The 21,159-nt window shown below is 50.0% G+C and overlaps 1 pseudogene; it reads left to right on the top strand.

Moving 5' to 3' along the window:
• LOC147110658 (protein disulfide-isomerase-like) overlaps positions 1–4,737 on the top strand; it is a 68,593-nt pseudogene extending 63,856 nt beyond the window's left edge.
• Positions 4,738–21,159: the final 16,422 nt, after the last annotated feature.

Below are 21,159 nucleotides of genomic sequence, written 5' to 3'. Positions count from 1 at the left end.
GCTGAAAACTCCTTTTTAATGGTGGAGCTGCAGCTGTTAGTAAGCAGTCCACTTGTGAGGCCGCCAGGTTTCACTGGCGTGTTCCAGAGGAGACATGCAACACAGGAGAAATGTGTTAAACTCACAAAGGCCTCTCAAAATGGGATTATAGAGGCACTTAACTGGTTGTTAAGGACCTTAAGGGCCTATCCTGCCTCTTGGAGGCGGGATGGAAACAGAGTCCAAAACCCCAATTTCGGGAAAATTGCTTGGAGGCGGGCTGGAGGCGGGATCGGGCCCGCCCGCCATTTTTTGCGACTTTAATACCTCACACGCCTCCAAACCCGCCTCCTCGGGCCTGGCAAAATCGAGCCCCAAGTGTTTCCAGCAAAGTCGCCATCCAGTGTCATCTCATTGTTAGAACCTATCACCTCACTGACAGATTGCTTCTGTCATCTCTACTTGACCTGCCATCTATTCCATCAGCATGGGTGTCATCTATACTGTCTCACCTTGGTCCTCAGAATTGGTCCACGATGAGCCCCAACACCAGCACCACCAGGCACACCAGCAGCACCAACAACACCACCAAACTTCTCCTCAACCACCTGATGCTGCACAGGACAGAGGGCATCAGCACAGGGTTGCCCAGCGCCGGAGGCGACACCCCCAACACATGGTATAGAGGCAGAGGTTGAGCTTCCTCAACATGATGGACCAGCAGTGCCAAAGGAGGCTCAGGCTATTTCGCCAGGTCATCGCAGACATTTGCAGATTGCTGGAGCAAAGCCTGCAGCCCAGAGGACCTGGTGGACAAGCCTTACCAGTGGCTGTCAAAGTCACCAGTGCTCTCAACTTCTTCACCTCAGGCTTCTTCCAGGGATCTGCAGCAACATTTGCAGCATCTCGCACTCGGCCGCCCACAGATGCATCACATAGGTCAGCCAATTATATTAGCTTTCCCGCTGATGAAGCCAGTGTTACTGAGCGGTCGCTCGGCTTTGCCACTCTGGCTGGCTTCCCACGGGTACAGGGCCTCATCGACTGCACACATGTGGCCATCAGGGCACCCCAACATCACCCAGGAGCCTTTGTCAACCGCAAGGGCTTCCACTCCCTCAGTGTGCAGCTAGTCTGCAACCATAGTAAGATTATCATGCATGTGTGCTCCAAATTCCCTGGCAGCTGCCATGACTCTTTCGTCCTGCGCCAGTCCACCCTCCCTCAGCTCTTCGCTTCTCCAAACAGACTTTCCGGCTGGCTGCTTGGAGACGAGGGCTATCCACTGAAGACATGGCACATGACACCCTTGAGGAGGCCAAGTAATGAGGCTGAGGAAAGATGCAATGAAAGTCACATGTCCACCAGATGTGTCATAGAGTAAACAATAGGCATGCTGAAAATGCGCTTCAGATGCCTTGACAGATCTGGAGGAGCCCTTCTGTACACACCAGCCAGGGTCACCAGAATAGTCATGGTCTGCTGCGCCCTGCACAACATAGTGCAGCACTGAGGATTCGCGCTGCATGAGGAGCAAGGCTCTGAGCGCACAGCCTCTTCAGAGGAGGAGGTGGAGGAGCAGGAGGATGCTGCGGTACAAATCCCACCAACAGCCGACCACATTGCTGCCCGGGAGGCTAGGGATGGGCTCATCATGGCCAGATTTACTTAACTTTACACAGTACACCCATATGGCTGCCCCATGCTGTGCCAGGTTGGCACCACCCCACAACAACACCATAAAGCATCCCTACAATGACCAAGCCATTCCTTTCACACTGACCACCATTGCTGGAGGTAACATTATGTCTCACCATTCTTTTCAACTCACTAAGCCACTTCCAAAGGACACACAAATGTCTCCATGACCGGAAAGTGGTGAAAATAAAGATTTTTATATGTGACATCAGAGTAACGGAAGCTTTACCGAATCATTTAACAAAACACCCAAGTGGCTACCCTTATGAATCTACTTGTATTTCATCTTTCTTTTATGCATGCTTCTATGAGTTGCTACCCCTGTGGCTTCAGCAGAGGTAGCCCTGTGCTACCCCTGTGGCTTCAGCAGCCTGCTCACTTCCCTGGTGCGACTGCTTAGACATTTTTGGCAGACATCCTCTGGGTCTTGGGGCCTGTGATGGCCCCGCCAAAGACTGCTCCTCCTGCGACTGTGCAGGGGCAGACTCAGCCATCGCGATCTCAGGAGACACCTGAGGCTCTGAGTGAGGGGGAGGCAATGGGGGAGAAGTGTGAGTGCTTTGAGAGGAGCCCCCACTTCCATGTCCCCTCTCACCGTTATCCCTCTCGTGTGCCATCCGCACTTCCCTGTTAGCAAGCAGCTGGAGAGCACATTGCGGCACAGCAGTGGGGCCATGACGACCCACATCTACATTGACATCCTTGCTAGACAGGAGGTCTATGAGCGTCTGCCACTTATTCTCCATAGATACCATGTACTCCTGTGAGTGGCGCATTAGCTGCTCCATGCAGGTGGCCATCCTATTCATGGAAGAGCCGACAGTCGCCATTGCCTGCGACACGGTGGTGCTCATGTTGGAGATGGACTCCTCCATTCTCTGAACATTTACAGATATCGCGCTCGCAAAACCTGTCAGAGCCTCCCGCATGTTTTGCTGCACCTCCAGGATCGCCCTCTTTCTGGATGGCCCCCGAGGCTCAGCGTCTGCATGCAGCTGAGCAGTGCTGGGAGTGTCCTGCGCCCTCTGGTGAGGAGTCTCCACTGCTGCCCCTGTCTCCACCATCTGCTGATGCTCACTTGTGATCTGTGAGACACCAGGTGACAAGACTACTCTATCTCGTGTGGCACCCACCTCTGGTTCTCTCTCTCTCCCTCTTATTGTGGGCTCTCTTTTCCTGCAAGGAGGGCAAGAAGAGAAGGTTGAGTGAGAGTGATGGAATGAGTGTAAGGAATGGATGGGTTACATCTTTAGAGGGTAACTATGATGGAGTGGGGTGCCAAAGCCAAGTGGCCTCCTTGTGTGTTGTTAGTTGGTATGATTGCACTAGGATGAGGGTGAGTGTGAGGGGTGGCTAGTGAGATGGGGATGTGATAATGTAAATAGAGAGAGCGGGATGGGTAGATGTGCAAGATAAGTTGGTGTGAGTAAGGATGTGCAGGAGTAGGGATGAGAAGGCAGAGTGATGGGGATGTGATGAGAGGCACCGCAGGATGAAGTTGAATGTGGCTTTGTAATCACCTTTCCTGATCTAATGAGACCATTGAATCGTTTCCAGCACTGCACCCAGGTCCTTCTGACCATATCCCCGCTGTTTACCTTCTCCGCTATTTGGAGCCACATTAGAAGGGAAGAGGACCTCTCTGCGTGCTCTGATTCGCTCCACAAGCATGTGGAGGGAGTCATCGGAGAACCTGGGTGCAGCCCTCTGCCTCAGTGCAGTCATATTTGGCACTCTTTCCAGCAGTCCAATTGTGCAGTGAGCTGCCTGCACACTCCTAGATGATCCTTCAAATGCAATGTGGCCATGGCTCCTTTAAAAATCCCAGCTGAAAACATGTCATTGCTGACGTTGTCAGACCTGCACCATTTAATTGGGCCGGTAACGCGCAGGGCGGCTTTAATAGGCCCCATTAACACAAAGTTGCTCTGAGGAGCGGCACAGAATCAGGAACGGGATCGCGACCCGCCATGGCAACCGCCCACACCCGACCCGCCCAGGTACAGAAAATTCTGGCCTGAGTGTTACCCTTGGCTCAGTGTCTGAAAGTTGTGAATTCAAGTCACACTCCAGAGATTTGAGCACATAATCTAGGCTTACGCTTCAGTGCAGTACTGAGGGAGTGCTGCAGAGTCAGAGGTGTTGTCCCATCTGCCCCGTCTGCCCCCTCAGGTGGATATAAAAGATCCCATGGCACTACTTGAAGAACAGCAGGTGTGTTCTCCTCAGTGTACTGGCGAATATTTATCCCTCAACCAAATTCACAAACAGATAACCTGGCCATTATCACATTGCTGTTTGTGGGCACTTGCTGTGTACAAGTTGGCTGCTGTATTTCCTACATTACAACAGTGACTACAATTTAAAAGGACTTGGCTATAAAGCTCTTTGGGACATCCTGAGGTTCTGAAAGCTGCTATTTAAATGCATATCTGAAAAGATGCTTTGAATGATTCAGTTAGGTAGTATGGCGCAGTAACGCATTGTTTTACCGACATTGATGTCCCAGTGAAGGCCTTGGTCAAGACTGGGGCTTTCAACAGGTAAGTGTCTGGGGGCTGAATGAAGGAAGAGGAGGCCACCACAAGGCACTACTCCCTCCAGTCAGGAGCACCTCACAACCATTCCAGACCGACTACCAGCTTCTCCATGGCGGCCCTAGGAGGTGGCAGTAACAGGTGCAAGCAAAAAAAAATCTGCCGGGAACCGGGGCTCCGCCCACTGCCTCTATTTGCATATCGGTGGGTGGGGAAGGAGCGGCGAGCGATAATCCCGGTGGGAGAGGGAGAAGGGAATTCCCAGTCAGGGTAGCAGACCTCACTGGCCAAACACACCCTTTTTCTTCCCATCGTTATCCCACCCAATTTTAGACAGGGTCATGTTGGAAAATCCCCAGCAAAATCTCAGATGAATGACTCAAGTCTCAGTTGAATATTTCATATTGTAATAGTAACAGAATTAAGTTACATACCGGGCATCTTGGTCTCTTTACTATTCTTTTTGCAGAAACCTGGTGAAAAATCAAATAATACAGATGAAGAATCAAAGGACGAACTTTAATTTTATAAAATGCTGAACAGTTTCTATCGAATGTTCATCATGGTTTGAACTGTTTATCCACAGCTGTATTTTTAGTTGTCCATAATATGGTCAGAATAATTACATTATGGATGACTTACAGTAGAAATGTCTGTAGAACCTTAAAGTCAGCACAAACCATGTTATTTCTAAACTAACAGGCACAAAATAAATCTTTGGAAAAAACTTCATAAGTATTTGGTGTGTTGAATTGTCCATTTACTTAAAGAGTTTTTGGCTAAAATTTCAAAAGAATTGCCTGAAATATTATTTTGCTGTTTATAATATATCACAACACAGAAATCGGGGGCGGGGGGGGTGGTGGCGGGTGGCGGGGGGAGGTGAAATTGGTCTTGATGTCAATGGAAAAGAGTATTAGGCAACATAGAAAATGGGTTAAAAACAAAAGTGCTGGAAATACTCAGCAGGTCAGGCAGTATCTGTGGAGAGAGAGAGAGAGAGAGTTAATGTTTCAGCTCAGTGACTGTTAAGTCTGTGTGTTATAGTGATAATTACTACACAGACTACCAGAGTAAATTCAACAGGTCTTTACTGGTTGGAGGTCGGGACTATACTGAATACAATATTAATACACAGTGCTTATATACCGGTGTGGTCACCACCGGTATTACGTATACAGCAGCCAGAGAAAGTAGTACATCTCTTAAGGTGGAACAGGCTTAAGTTCTCTTAAGGTGGAACAGGTTACATACACCACAATCCTCCCTTTTTAGCTTAACAGTCATATCCCCATTTAACATAACATAATAACATATATACATATATAACTTCAGGTATAACAGTTCAAAGGTTCAGTCTCTCAGGAGGCTTTCTGATGCGGCTTGGATAACGCCTCTCAGTAGTCTCTGATTCTTGTTGTTGAGGTGCCTCCTCTATTTGGTTTCCAATGTATTGGGTGTCATCATCATCAAGTACATTCCCTGCCGAGGTAGATGCCTCAGGTTCATTAACATCTTCCACAGTTGTCTCTGTCACAACCATGGGTTCGACCCTTGCTCTCGACTCTACCAGTTGATCCGCATGACGCCTTATCACATTATGATCAATATCTACTGTGTACACCAGAGGTCCTTGTCTGGCCCGAATTGTTCCGGACTGCCATTTTTCGTTTCCATAGCCCCTTGCCAACACTGGTTGTCCTACGTCGAAAGTTCGAGTGGTCTTGTTGTTAATATGCCGAAACTGTTTGTTTTCCACTTCCCTCCGCACATTTGGTTTTAACAAGTCCAACTTGGACCGCAACCTCCTGTTATAAAACATCATGGCAGGACTTTGGTTAGTCACTGCATGATCGGCGTTTCGATATGACATCAGGAACTTGTCGACCTTGTGTTGCAGCGGAATCTGATCATCGTTCATGGCCTTAATTGCCTTTTTGAATGTCTGGACAAATCTTTCAGCCAACCCGTTTGTCGCCGGATGATATGAGGCAGAGGTATAATGTTTTACTCCATTCTTCTTTAAGAATTGTCGGAATTCTTCCGATACAAACTGTGGTCCGTTGTCCGAACAGATCTGTTCTGGCAATCCGTTCCTTGCGAATATTGTTCTTAACACCGCAATTGTCTTTTCTGAAGTAGTGGTATTCATCTTGATGACTTTTGGCCATTTGGAATGTGCGTCCACCGCGATTAGGAACATGGAGTCCATGAATGGACCAGCAAAGTCAATGTGTACGCGTTGCCATGGGGCTGAAGGCCATTCCCATGGGTGTAGCGGTGCTATCGGAGGTGCATTTTGCACTTTTTGGCACCCAGCGCAGCTTTTCGTTAACTCCTCAATCTGTTGGTCAATACCCGGCCACCATACATAAGCCCTAGCAAGACTTTTCATTTTAACTCCCCCCAGATGACCTTCATGCAGTTCGTTTAAAACTCTTTCCCTTAACTTGGGAGGAATAATCACTCTTGTCCCGTACATCAAGGTACCATGGCAGACGGACAGCTGGTCTCGCCTTGCCGAAAATGCCAGTAACAGAGGATCACCCCGTGTTGGCCATCCTTTCACTGTCACCTCGTAAACTCTGGACAGTGTTGGGTCGTTCCTGGTTTCTCTTTCAATACTTGCATTGGTGACTGGTAAACACTCGATGATGGTCGAATGAAATAACTCAACAGGGTCAACTTTCGTCATGTCTTCTTCTTCAGGTAGTGGCAGGCGTGACAGCCCATCAGCATTGCCATGCTGTTTCGTACCTTTGAATTCTATTTGATATTGATGTGCCCCTAGGAAAAGAGACCATCTCTGGAGACGCTGCGCTGTCATTACCGAAACACCCTTCTTAGGGTTAAAAATGGATACCAACGGTTGATGGTCTGTCAGAAGTGTGAATTTTTGGCCCTGCAGGTAATGATTAAACTTCTTCACTCCCCATACAAGGCTAAGAGCCTCCCTATCGATCTGCGCATAGTTGCGCTCAGCGGAGGTCAATGATCTGGATGCAAACGCGACTGGCCTTTCCGTGCCATTTGGCAACTTGTGTGAGAGTACTGCCCCAATACCATATGGAGAAGCATCACAAGCCAACCGAATAGGCAGTGTCGGGTTGAAGTGAGCCAACACTTCCTCTGAGGTGATCAATTCTTTGCTTTTGCGAAATGCCTTCTTACAGTTTTCGCCCCATTCCCATGGTACCCCTTTCTGTAAAAGAGCGTTTAACGGGTGCAGTACCATGGATAGATTTGGCAGAAATTTATGGTAATAGTTAATTAATCCTAGAAACGACCTCAACTGAGAGACATTCTCCGGAGCGGGAGCCTTTACAACTGCCTCAATCTTGTCAGGAGGCTTATGAAGCCCCTCCCGGTCAATGACATGGCCACAGTACGAGATCCGCTTCTGGAAGAACTCACATTTCTGCCGATTTACTCTAAGTCCATACTCTTTCAGTCTGTTGAGCACCAGTTCCAAGTTTGCGAGATATTGTTCATCACCATCACCTGTGATCAGAATATCGTCCAGGTAACATTGTGTGCCTGGAATTCCCTGTAATACCTGCTCCATGGCCCTCTGCCAAATTGCTGGAGCCGATGCCACTCCAAAAACCAGCCTATTGTACCGGTACAACCCTCGATGCGTGTTGAACACCTCTTTAGCATCATCCAATATTCTGGACAATCGTTTAGGTTTGACATCTGTTTCCCCGGAATCTACCGTTAGTGCCTTCAAGGAGTGCCAGTCCATATTCATTTTCCTAATCCACTCCCGTCCTAGTAGTGGTGGGCCTCCTTCAGGTAGCACATATAAGTCCATTACTTGGCTTTCTTCGCCCTTGTGGACCACTTCTACCTCTATTTTTCCGATGGGGTACACTCTTTGCCCCGTGTATGTTTTCAATATAATCTCCGTATCCTGTAGGGGAATATGTTGGAATAACCTTCTGTAATCGTTCTTATTCATGACTGTCAATGCCGATCCAGTGTCCAATTCCATTTTTACTTGGACTCCTGCTATCTGAAGAGTGACCCAAATTGTCTGGAGATCTGCATCCTTACCAACGTTGTGTACTCTTAAGCTATCCAGTTCATTACTGCTAGCGTCTGAATCTGACTTCTGTTCGGTCAAACTGTTCTTTGTCACCTTGTGTACCTTTACGTATTTTCCTTGCGGTGACTTTTTGTTGCTGGTCTTCTTTCCTGACCGGCATACTTTAGCTATGTGGCCAAGCCTGCCACACGTTCTGCATTCTTGGTTTTTAAACCAACACTGGTTCTGATCGTGCGTTGTCTTTCCACAACGATAACATTTGACAGAACTCAAACCCAATTTGTTTGTACCGAGTTCCGGTGACCGTAGCTGCATTACTGCCGTGCCTCTCGCTGCGGCTTCGTGTGCTGCTGCCATAGTGACCGCCTTCTCAAGCGTCAGCTCATTCTCCTCGAGCAGTCGCTTTTGTGTATCCTGTTTAAATAAACCACACACAAATTTATCTCATAGTGCCTCTGTCAGTCCTGTTCCAAACTGACAATATTTTGCTAGCTTACGTAATTCCATCAAATATTCAGCATTGCTTTCATTCTGCAGCTGCCTTCTGTCATAAAATTTAAATCGTTCCGCTAGCATCAGCGGCGTGGGGTTTAGATGATTTTTCAGGACAGTAACAATCTCATCGAACGTCTTATCCGCCGGCTCATCTGGTGATAACAGGTGTTTCAATTGCCCGTATGTCTTCGCACCCATTAAATTTAATAATGTTAGTGCTTTATCTGCATCAGGAATTTTATTTGCCTTACAATAATTTTGTATGCGTTCTACATACATGGCCCAATCTTCGATGTCACTATCAAAGGTATTAATGTTCCCATGTTTAGGCATCGTTGCAATTTATTGTATTTTTATGTTATCCAAGGTGGCGGCTTCCCGCTCTTGTCGTCGTCCTCCGCCCACAAAATGGCGGTTTTCCCACGCTTGGCGGTCTTCAACCATCCCCCGACGCTGTCTCCGCTTCACCGCGGCTCTCGCGCCTTCAGTTTCTCCAGACGCTGCGCCTTTTAGCCCGAGTGCGGCCCTTATCTCCGGTCGCAATCGATGTCCCCGCGCTGCGCCTCTCGCTCGAAAGCGGCCCGGCCCTTATCTCCGGTCGCGATCGATCTCACCGCCCTTATTCCTCCGTCTTCCCAGCCCCGTCTGTACAGCCAACGCGGTTGACTTTCTGTCACGCCGCTGCCCGGCTTACCCACCACCGAGGTAGAAAAGAAGAAAGCTGACAGTCGTTGATGGAGGCTTCGAGGTCAGGATGTCTTCTGCACTCCGGTTTCTCGATGCCTGCCGCTCGACGTGTCTTCCAGTAGGGTGATGAGGGTGGAAACCTCTCTTCGACGTCCTGTCTGTGGACGAAGCCGCCGTGGAAATAGCTGCCGCAGGGTAAGAATCGGACTCGTTGCCACTGTTAAGTCTGTGTGTTATAGTGATAATTACTACACAGACTACCAGAGTAAATTCAACAGGTCTTTACTGGTTGGAGGTCGGGACTATGCTGAATACAATATTAATAAACAGTGCTTATATACCGGTGTGGTCACCACCGGTATTACGTATACAGCAGCCATAGAAAGTAGTACATCTCTTAAGGTGGAACAGGCTTAAGTTCTCTTAAGGTGGAACAGGTTACATACACCACAGTGACCTTTCATCAGAACTGGAAAAAGTTAGAGATGTAACAGTTTTTAAACAAGTACAGAGGCAGGGAAACCGGGGAAAGAACAAAAGGAAAAAAGAATCTGTGATAGGGTGGAAGGCAGGAGTGATTAAATGATTTAAAGGGAAAGCAGCTGGCCGAGCAGCTATGAGATTCTTTTATGTTCTTAACAGCTAGAGAAATTTTGGAACTCACATACATATATCAAGAAAGGGAGGCACAGTGTTAGCAAACTGCACAGCCATGGCTTATCCAGATATTGGGCTGAATATTCCGATCCTTACGGGTGGGTACGCGCTGTGTACTCACCTATAGGAACATCGGAAATGCCGATTTCAGGCATGTGAAGCGCATGCGCTGAAAACCGGTATTTCCGATCTGTCAAGAATGCTCTTGACAGATCGGACGCCTGCCCTGAAGAAGGGCCTCTGCGGGGGGGAGGGGGGGGGAAGAGTTCCGCTTTCTGGAGAACCCCCGCCTGCAGAAAACCCTTAGAGATCTTACGCCTGGTAAAAGCAGGTGTAAGGTCTGCTTTTACCAGCATAAAAGTTGAAAAAAGTTTAAAATTTTTTTTTCACTCATTTATCATTTAAAAATACTTTAAAAAAAGGTAAGTTTATTTTTAGCCCCGTAAAAAACTTTAATTATTTTTTTCAAAAAATTTAATTTTTGTTTAAAATATTTAATGTATTGTAATTTCAACTAATTTTAAAAATGTGATTATTTTAAAATTTATTTAATGTTTTACAGTGTTTTGGGGGTGTTCTCCATTCATATATTTGACAGGTCTATCTGTCAAGTGTATGAAGGGAGATTCCCTTCTTTGATTGACTCCCCATGGCCCACGTGATCATAGGGACGCTTTCGAACCGCCTGCGCCCCTGGGATATATGGGCCCTGCGCACTTGGAGTTGGCGAGGCCCAGGATCGGAACTCAATGCACCTCGGGAGCCCTCAGGTAAGTGCGTAGATTTTTTCCAGATCGGAGGCTTCCGCACGCGGGAAGCCTCTGATCGGAAAATACGGCCCATTATGATGGAAAAGTGACCTAACTAGTACCACTTATGAATAATTGTTTAATTTTAAATCTGTCAAAACAATAATTTAGTGATGTAGTCATTATTAGCTCTCCTGAAACCATGATGATTAATAGTGACAACTGAGTGTGCATGAAATTGGGTAGGAAATAGCTCCTAAATGTTCTGAATTTAAGCTGGAGTGAGAAACACTATCAATTGCCAAACTTCCAAACTTTTCAAATACAGTATTGGCACCAAAATTAGACAGACAGCAAATAGAGACTAGTTGACAATCTATAAGGAAAACATTAGATATATTTATTTTAGGAATAAACATGTCAAGCCAGAATATTATATGAAAATTACAATTGAGAAAGCTTAATGTACGCATTAAGAAATCAAAACTATAATGATACTGCTGGACTCGCCTCAAAATTCCAAGGAGGCAAAATTGGGCTGCGCCCCCTTTGGGCGCTAATGGGAGGCACAAATCAACTGAATTTTTTCCCCCCAAGGGTCTGAAATTTTGACCTAACGCTGGGGACATTCCAGGGCACAGAAAATGGGGTGGAGGTTTGTTCCATTGGGATTCTCCCCCATGGAGAGGAGGCTGGAAAATTCCGGCAGGGGGGCTATGGGTGGATCTACTACCGCTACCCCATGTTAAAGGGTGTGACCGGGGACGTTCCCAGGCTTCCCTGACAAATTCCACTCAGATCGTTACCTAATAGGCCCAACGATATTCTTCCTGCTGAGAGTAAGCCTAGTAAAGGCCCCAGAATGTCAGAGGGTACAGGTTACTGGTCCTAGAGGGGATCAGTTACCTTAGAAGATGGCGCACCACCATCTTCTCAGTGCAACTAGGGATAGGCAATAAATGCTGGCCTTGCCAGTGACGCCCACATCCCAACAATGGATTTTTAAAATGTCGGGAGAGCCTGATAGCTCTTTTGAGAGCTGCAGAGTTGGAGTCGCTCTGTTCCGGTGAAGTCCTTGCTGGACAAAAGTTGTTCCCACATTCCAAGTCTCAGTCAGGGTGGGTTCTGCTGATGTGCTCTTATAAGCCGGTGACCTCCAGCGCTCACCTGCTGGAGTTTGTGGAGTTAGTAGAAGTGCACCTTATTTGCATGAAAAATCTGTTGCTTCCCTCACAGTGGAGGGGGGTTACCCAGAACTCCTCCCACCTCTCAGGAACCCGGCCATGTTGTCGTCAACTCCCTGTGCAAAGGGCTGAATCTCCTGCTGATTACCACCTACCGCCGTCCCTCAGCTGATGAATCAGTACTCCTCCATGTTGAACACCACTTGGAAGAAGCACTGAGAGTAGCAAGGGCACAGGTTGTACTCTGGGTGGGGGGCTTCAATGTCCATCACCAAGAGTGGCTCAGTAGCCCCACTACTGACCGAGCTGGCTGAGTCCTGAAGGACATAACTGCCAGACTGCGCCTGCGGCATGTGCTAAGACAGCCAACACGAGGGAAAAAGCTACTAGACCATGTCCTCACCAATCTACCTGTCGCAGATGCAACTGTACATGACACAATTGGTAGCAGTGACCACCGCACAGTCCTTGTGGGGACGAAGTCCCGTCTTCACACTGAGGACACCCTCCACCTTGTTGTGTGGCACTACCACCGTGCTAAATGGGATAGATATTGAGCAGATCTAACAGCCCAAAATTGGGCATCCATGAGGCGGTATGGGCCATCAGCAACAGCAAAATTGTATTCCACCCCAACCTGTAACCTTATGGCCCAGCATATCCCTCACTCAACCATTACCATCAAGCCAGGGGACCAACACTGGTTCAATGAGAAGCATAGAAGAGCATGCCAGGAGCAGCACCAGGCGTACCTAAAAATGAGGTGCTAACCTGGTGAAGCTGCAACACAGGACTACATGCATGCTAAACAGTGGAAGCAGCATGGTATAGATAGAGTTAAGCGATCCCACAACCAACGGATCAGATCAAAGCTCTGTAGTCCTGCCACATCCAGTTGTGAATGGTGGTGGACAATTAAACAACTAACGGGAGGAGGAGGCTCCATGAATATCCCCATCCTCAATGATGGTGGAGCCCAGCACGTGAGTGCAAAAGACAAAGCTGAAGCATTTGCAACCATCTTCAGCCAGAAATGCCGAGTGGATGATCCATATTAGCCTCCTCCTGAGGTCCCCACCATCACAGAAGCCAGTCTTCAGCCAATTCGATTCACTCTACGTGATATCAAGAAACGGCTGAGTGCACTGAATACAGCAAAGGCTATGGGTCTGACAACATCCCGGCTGTAGTGTTGAAGACTTGTGCTCTAGAACTAGCCACACATCTAACCAAGCTGTTCCAGTACAGCTATAACACTGGCATCTACCCGACAAAGTAGAAAACTGCCCAGGTATGTCCTGTTCACAAAAAGCATAACAAATCCAATCCGGCCAATTACTGCCCCATCAGTCTACTCTCAGTCATCAGCAAAGTGATGGAAGGGGTCATCGACAGTGCTATCAAGCAGCACTTACTCACCAATAACTTGCTCACCGATGCTCAGTTTGGGGTTCCGCCAGGACCACTCGGCTCCCGACCTCATTACAGCCTTGGTCCAAACATGGACAAAAGAGCTGAATTCCAGAGGTGAGGTAAGAGTGACTGCACTTGTCATCAAGGCAACATATGACCGAGTGTGGCATCAAGGAGCCCTAGTAAAATTGAAGTCAATGGGAATTAGGGGGAAAACTCTCCACTGGCTGGAGTCTTACATAGCACAACGGAAGATAGCTGTGGTTGTTGGAGACCAATCATCTCAGATCGCTGCAGGAATTCCTCAGGGCAGTGTCCTAGGCCCATCCATCTTCAGCTGCTTCATCAATAACCTTCCCTCAATCATAAGGTTAGAAGTGGGGATGTTTGCTGATGATTGCACAGTGTTCAGTTCCACTCGCAACCCCTCAGATAATGAAGCAGTCCATGCCCACACGCAGCAAGACCTGGACAACATTCAGGCTTGAGCTGATAAATGGTAAGTAACATTCGTGCCACACAAATGCCAGGCAATGACCATCTGCAACAAGAGAGAGTCTAACCACCTCCCCATGACATTCAATGGCATTAGCATCGCCGAATCCCCCACCATCAACATCCTGGGGGGGTCACCATTGACCACAAACTTAACTGGACCAGCCACATAAATTCTATGACCATAAGAGCGGGTCAGAGGCTGGGTATTCTGCGGTGAGTGTCTCGCCTCCTAATTCCCCAAAGCCTTTCCACCATCTACAAGGCACAAGTAAGGAGTGTGATGGAATACTCTCCACTTGCCTGGATGAGTGCAGCTCCAACAATACAAAGAAGCTCAACACCATCCAGAACAAAGCAGTCCGCTTGGTTGGCACCCCATCCACCACCTTAAACATTCACTCCACCACCGGCATACCATGGCTGCAGTGTGTACCATCTACAAGATGCACTGCAGCAACTCGCCAAAGCTTCTTTGACAGCATCTCCACCTAGAGGACAAGGGCAGCAGGTGCATGGGAGCACCACCACCTCCAATTTCCCCTCCAAGTCACACACAATCCTGACTTGAAAATACATCACCGTTCCTTCATCGTCACTGGGTCAAAATCCTGGAAATATGTACCTAACAGCACTATGGGAGTACCTTCACCACACGGACTGCAGTGGTTCAAGAAGGTGGATCACCACCACCTTCTCAAAGGTAATTAGGGATGGGCAATAAATGCTGGCTTTTCCAGCGATATCCACATCCCAAGAATGAATTAAAAAAAATTAAGCTAAAAAATATCCTGTGGCGGAGCCACCAAAGGACTCAGATCATTTGTACATAATTCCTTTAACAACATGTTAGCTACAGTCTGAATCTGTATCTTTATTTATGCTGTTTAACTGTACAGAGTGTGGTTGCTTTAACAGCGCGGCTAAAACGTGATGACGTCATGACGTCAGCCACAGGACTGCAGGGGCAGTCCTCGTGGAGCCTCCAGAGAGAGCAGACCTACATTCAATGTTATCCTGCAGTTTCTTGCTAATACCTGTTTGTTTCATTAAAGTTCATTTTGTTTGATCGCCTGAGTAGAACTCAGTCTTTCAGTTAGAAACCCACGTTCCTACATTGGTGACCCCGACTTTCGTGAACAGTTTTCACGGAAGATCTTCAGCATGGACACGAACGCCATGACTCTGAAACTGCCACAGTTCTGGGAGCAACAACCAGCCGCGTGGTTTATCCAGGCTGAAGCCCAGTTCGCCATCAGGAACATCGTCGCGGATCAGACCCGTTATTACTATGTGCTCTCCGCCCTTGATAGCGCAACTGCCTCGCGGATTGTCAGCCTCCTCGGTAGTCCTCCTACTGACAGCAAGTATGATACGTTAAAGGCGCGGTTGGTACAGGTCTTCGGGCTCTCGAAGTCAGAACGCGCTCGCCGGCTCCTCGCTATGCCTGGCCTTGGGGACTCCAAACCGTCCGAGCTCATGAGCCAAATTCTCACGCTCTTGGGTGCCGAACCGGAATGCTTCCTCTTCTGGGAGCTATTCCTCTGCCAACTGCCGGAGCAGGTGCAGGCTGCCCTAGCCAGATCCGAGATTACAGACTATGGCGAGCTTGCTGCCGAAGCAGATAAGATTTTCACAGTAACCCAGCAGTGCTGCGCGGCCACGAGGCGCCCATCCCCCACAGACGTGGCTCCAGCTCCTCTTGCAGTGGGCTGGAGCTCCTACCACGCCCGTTTTGGCGCGAAAGCACGACTCTGCCGCTCTCCCTGCAGTTTTTCGCCCCCCAAAAAAAACAAAGCTCCTGCAGCCTTCCTGGCGAAGGAGGACCGGGTCTAATGGGCGCTCTGCGGCTGCAATGGCCATCGGATCTACGGGGAAACTTCTTTACATCACCGATTCCCTATCGGGTTGACGTTTCCTTTATGACACCAGGGCGCAGTGTAGCATCCTACCTGTGTCGAATCTCAATATGCAAGCTGGGAACCACGGTTTTTCCCTCGTGGCGGCTAATGGCCCAGCCATTCGAACTTTCCGAAAGCGGCGGGTCCAAGTCTGTTTCAGCGGTCAGTGCTTCCATTGGGAATTCGTCACGGCCACAGTCTCGCAGGCCATCCTAGGGGCAGATTTTCTGTGTGCCAACGGCCTCCTCGTCGATGTCCGGCACCGCCGGTTGATCAATGCGGCCACCTTCCACTCGATTCCATGCCACCACGGTACACCGTGGCGCGCTCTATCGCCTGCGCTTTCCCTTCTCCGGATGACTTCACTCGGCTCCTCAGAGAGTTCCCGGAGCTGACAAGGCCCACTTTCTCCTCCTCAGCCACGAAGCATGGTGTTGAACATCATATCACCATTACTGGCTCCCCGGTTTATGCACGGGCTAGAAGGCTCGAACCCGGCAAGCTCACAGCTGCGAAAGCAGAGTTCGACACGATGGAGCGGCTGGGGATTATTCGCCGGTCGAATAGTCCCTGGTCTTCGCCTCTCCACATTGTTCCGAAACCGGGCGGCGGCTGGTGGCCATGCGGTGACTACCGATGCCTGAACGACGCCACTACTCCTGATCAGTACCCGATCCCACATATTCAGGATTTCTCGGCCCATTTGGCGAGAAATTCTGTCTTTTCTAAAGTCGACCTCGTCCGGGGCTATCACCAGGTTCCCGTGCACCCGCAAGATGTCCCGAAAACCGCAGTCATCACCCCTTTCGGCCTTTTTGAGTTCCTGCAGATGCCGTTTGGCTTGAAGAACGTGGCACAGGCTTTCCAGGGCTTAATGGACTCCGTGCGCCGAGACCTAAACTTCATCTTCGTCTACCTAGACGACATTCTCATCGCCAGCGCTAGCAAGGAAGAGCACATCTCCCATTTGCGTACCCTCTTTACACGCCTCAGCCAGCACGGTTTGATCATCAACCCGGCCAAGTGCCAGTTCGGCCTGCAGCAGATCGATTTCTTGGGACACCGCACAACATCAGACGACGCCGTCCCCTTACTAACGAAGGTGGAAGCTGTTACCTCTTTCCCGCGCCCGCCAACCGTCAAGGCCCTGCAAGAGTTCCTGGGGATGGTCAATTTCTATCACCGATTCGTCCCTAAGGCGGCTCAGCTAATGCAGCCTTTGTACGGAGCCCTCAAGGGCAAGTCCGGTAAGGATCTAATCAGCTGGACGGCCGAGATGGACCAGGCGTTCGTCAGCACCAAGAGCGCTTTGGCCAACGCAACCATGCTGGCGCACCCACTTCCAGGTGCCACCATCGCCCTTACCACAGACGCGTCAGACTACGCCATCGGCGCAGTGCAGGAGCAGTGGGTGAACGGCACGTGGCAACCGCTGGGTTTTTTTAGCCGTCATCTACGGAAAAATGAAAGAAAATACAGCACCTTCGATCGAGAGTTACTGGCCCTTTTCCTAGCCATTCGCCATTTCCAGTTCTTATTAGAAGGACGTCCCTTCACGGCTTTTGTCGACCACAAGCCTCTAACGTTCGCCATGGCCAAGACTGCCGAACCGTGGTCCGTTCGTCAACAACGTCACCTGACATTTATTTCTGAATTTACCACGGACATTCAACATGTGTCTGGTAAAGACAACCTGGTGGTGGATTGCCTCTCCCACGCGACGGTCCATGCGGTTCACCTGGGGATTGACTACGCCCTCATGGCTGTGGATCAGGCCTCGGACCCAGAGGTCCAATCATACAGAACCGTCCCCTCTAGTTTCCAAGCGACCGACGTCAGTTTCCAAGCCGCAGGCACCACGCTCCTTTGCGATGTCTCCATGGGCATTCCCTGACCTATCGTGCCAGTCGCATGGTGCCGGAAGGTGTTTGACGCCATACACGGGTTGTCGCACCCTGGTAGGAAGGCTTCACAACGGCTAATGTCGGCGAAGTTCGTCTGGAAGGGTATGTACCTCGATGTCCGTGACTGGGCCAACACCTGCCTGGTCTGCCAGAAGGCCAAGGTCCAGCGTCATGTTAAAGCTCCAGTGGCTATGTTCGCTGTTCCAGAGCATCGTTTCGACCACGTGCATGTGGACCTTGTGGGGCCACTTCCGCCTTCTCATGGTTATACGCATCTCGTCACCATGGTGGACCGCACCACTAGGTGGCCAGAGGGAATTCCTTTGGCTTCCACCACTTCGGCAGACGTCGCTAGAGCTTTCATCTCCTGTTGGGTTGCTCATTTCGGGGTACCGGCGGACATCTCTTCCGATCGTGGGCCACAATTTTCCTTGGAGCTCTGGAATGCTGTAGCTCAGGGGCTCGGCACCAAACTTCATCGCACCACCGCCTATCATCCACAGGTGAACGGCCTTTGCGAGCGATTCCACAGGTCGCTTAAAGCCGCCCTACGGGCCAGTCTTCAAGGTGCAGGATGAGTGGACAGACTCCCATGGGTCCTTTTGGGTCTTCGTACAGCGCCCAAAGAAGACCTTCAATCGTCCTCAGCCGAACTCGTTTATGGCCAGCCGCTCCGAGTACCAGGGGATTTCCTCCCTTCTCCCACAGAGCCATGGTCCGCCTCCCAGCAACTCGCCAGCCACCAGGAAGTGGCCAGATGCTTCGCTCCGGTGCCTACATCAAATCATGGCTTACAAAGCTCCCATGTGCCAGTGGAGCTGAAGAATGCCGAGTACGTATTTATCCGCCACGACGCTCACCGGGATCCACTCAAGCCCCCTTACACTGGTCCTTTCCACGTCATCGAATCAGGAGACAAATCCTTTTCGGTTGACATCGGAGAAAAGCCGGATCACATTTCGGTGGACCGGTTGAAGCCGGCTCACCTGGACCTGGACCGCCCAGTCGTTGTCGCACAACCGCCGAAACGTGGCCGACCGCCCGCAGCCGCCGTGCCAGATCAACCACAGCCGCCCGCCAGCTTGACCACACTCGCCGCGCCAGCTCAACCACAACCGCCCACCAGCTCGACCACCGTCCATCAGCTTCCTCTGCAGGATTACCGAAGTCGCTTGGACAGACTTGTCAGGCCTCCTCGACGTCTCACTTTTGCTGTTAAAGACAATTCTGGGGGGGGGGGGCGCATGTGGCGAAGCCACCAAAGGACTCAGATCATTTGTACATAATTCCTTTAACAACATGTTAGCTACAGTCTGAGTCTGTATCTTTATTTATGCTGTTTAACTGTACAGAGTGTGGTTGCTTTAACAGCGTGGCTAAAATGTGATGACGTCATGACGTCAGCCACAGGACTACAGGGGCAGTCCTCGTGGAGCCTCCAGAGAGAGCAGACCTACATTCGATGTTATCCTGCAGTTTCTTGTTAAAGCCTGTTTGTTTCATTAAAGTTCGTTTTTGTAGTGTATGTACCCGTCTACCTTTAAGAGAACTATTGTATGTAACCGTCCACCTTTAAGAGAACTACTTTAGGTGTTGCACTACTTTGTTGGCTTCTGTATACTGTAATACCGACGGTGACCACACCGGTATATAAGTGCTGTGTCAGGATTTATTGGGCAAATTCGCCCTGACCTTCGAATAGTAAAGTCCTGTTTTAAGTTACTCTGGTAGTCTGTGTATTAATTAACTAACAACCCACAGACTTTACAGTGGCGACGAGTCCGATCATACCCTGCGGCAACAATACTTCCGAAGCAGTTAACGAGCGTCGAGAAGAGGCAATCGCCCTCGTCGTTCTGCTGGGAGAAAACTCGAGGCTGCAGAACGAGAAAGGAGGAAGAATTTAGAGACAAAGACTTCCATCAGCAACAGGCACTGACTGTCCCTTCTGCCACGGTGAGGAGTGAGCCGATCAGCACGAGAAGCAAGGCGGCCACGGTGACTGTGAGTAAGGGAAAGTAAAAAGAATAACCGGAGGATAAGGGCGGTGCACTCGACCACGGTCGAGGGGGAAAAGAGCCGGACAGAAGTCGGGTCCAGAGGCGCTGAGACTGGGGCAGCGTGGAGCAAGGAAGCCGTGGTACAGACAGGCTGGGGGACGCAACGGCGTCATGAGACAGCTAGACCGCGACCGGCGAAAAAGGCAGGGCAGCGACCGAAGCCACGAAGCGCTGCGACCGGGAACGTAGGCGCGGGAAGAGATAAACTCAGCCGCAGCCGGGGAGGGAAGCACCGGACTGCGAGAGGGCTGGGAGGCGCGATTGGGAGCCGAGCGAGCGGGAGAGGCAGAGCCGACCAAGGGAGACTGAGCGAGAGCCAGTCCAGCGGCTGAAACTGTTCTCCGTCAACGGGGTGTACCCAGCGCCGGTAGAGCTGAGCGAGCGGGAGAGAGACAGAGCCCGAGCAAGGGAGGCTGAGCGAGAGCCAGTCCAGCGGCTGAAACTGTTCTCCGTCAACGGGGTGTACCCAGCGCCGGTAGAGCCGAGCGAGCGGGAGAGAGACAGAGCCCGAGCAAGGGGAACTGAGCGAGAGCCAGCCCAGTGGCTGAAACTGTTCGCCGTCAACGGGGTGTACCCAGCACCGGTTGCCCTGCCGAGAAAAGGGAAAGCACTGAAGCCGACGCGCAGGCTGTGAACCTGAAAGCCAGCGGCCGTCGCCCGTGGGGAAAGTGTACCCCTCCCGCCAGGGAAGAAACGCGGGAAGCCGCCATTAGGCGGGGAAGAAGACAGAAGCGGGAAACCGCCATTGAAGTGGGCGGGGAGAGAAGATAAGCGCGGGAAACCGCCATTTTCGCGGGAACCGCCATCTTGAAAAAAAAAGAAAATTTAAAGAAATAATCCGTGGTGTTATCAGGAAGAGAGGAAGAATCCTAAGCGTGGTAACATCAACGATTTTAATTCCGAGGTAGAAGACTGGGCCACGTATGTGGAACGCATTGAGATCTATGGTGAGGCCAATAAAATAGAAGAAGGTGACAAAGCTATAACCTTGCTAAACTCGATGGGCGCGAAGACATACGGGCTCTTGAAGCATCTACTCGCACCAGCTAAACCGACGGATCAGACTTTCGATGATATTGTTGCTGTCCTGAAGGATCATTTTAACCCCGCACCACTGATGTTAGTGGAACGATCCAAATTTTACGCGAGAACGCAACGGAAAGACGAAAGCAACGCAGAATACTTGGTCGAACTGCGTAGACTAACGAAATACTGCCAGTTTGGAGGGAATCTGACAGAGGCATTGCGAGACAAGTTCGTGTGCAGATTGGCAAAGGAAGGAACGCAAAAGCGACTACTCGAAGAGAACGACCTTACACTTGACAGGGCTGTCCTTATTGCAGCATTGCACG

The sequence above is a fragment of the Somniosus microcephalus genome, chromosome 11 (assembly GCF_052327205.1).
Source record: "Somniosus microcephalus isolate GS21.2 chromosome 11, FLI_Smic_1.0, whole genome shotgun sequence".
Lineage (NCBI taxonomy): Eukaryota > Metazoa > Chordata > Chondrichthyes > Squaliformes > Somniosidae > Somniosus > Somniosus microcephalus.
Note: the sequence above shows the minus strand (reverse complement) of the source record. Positions and strands in the feature narration are given on the sequence as shown.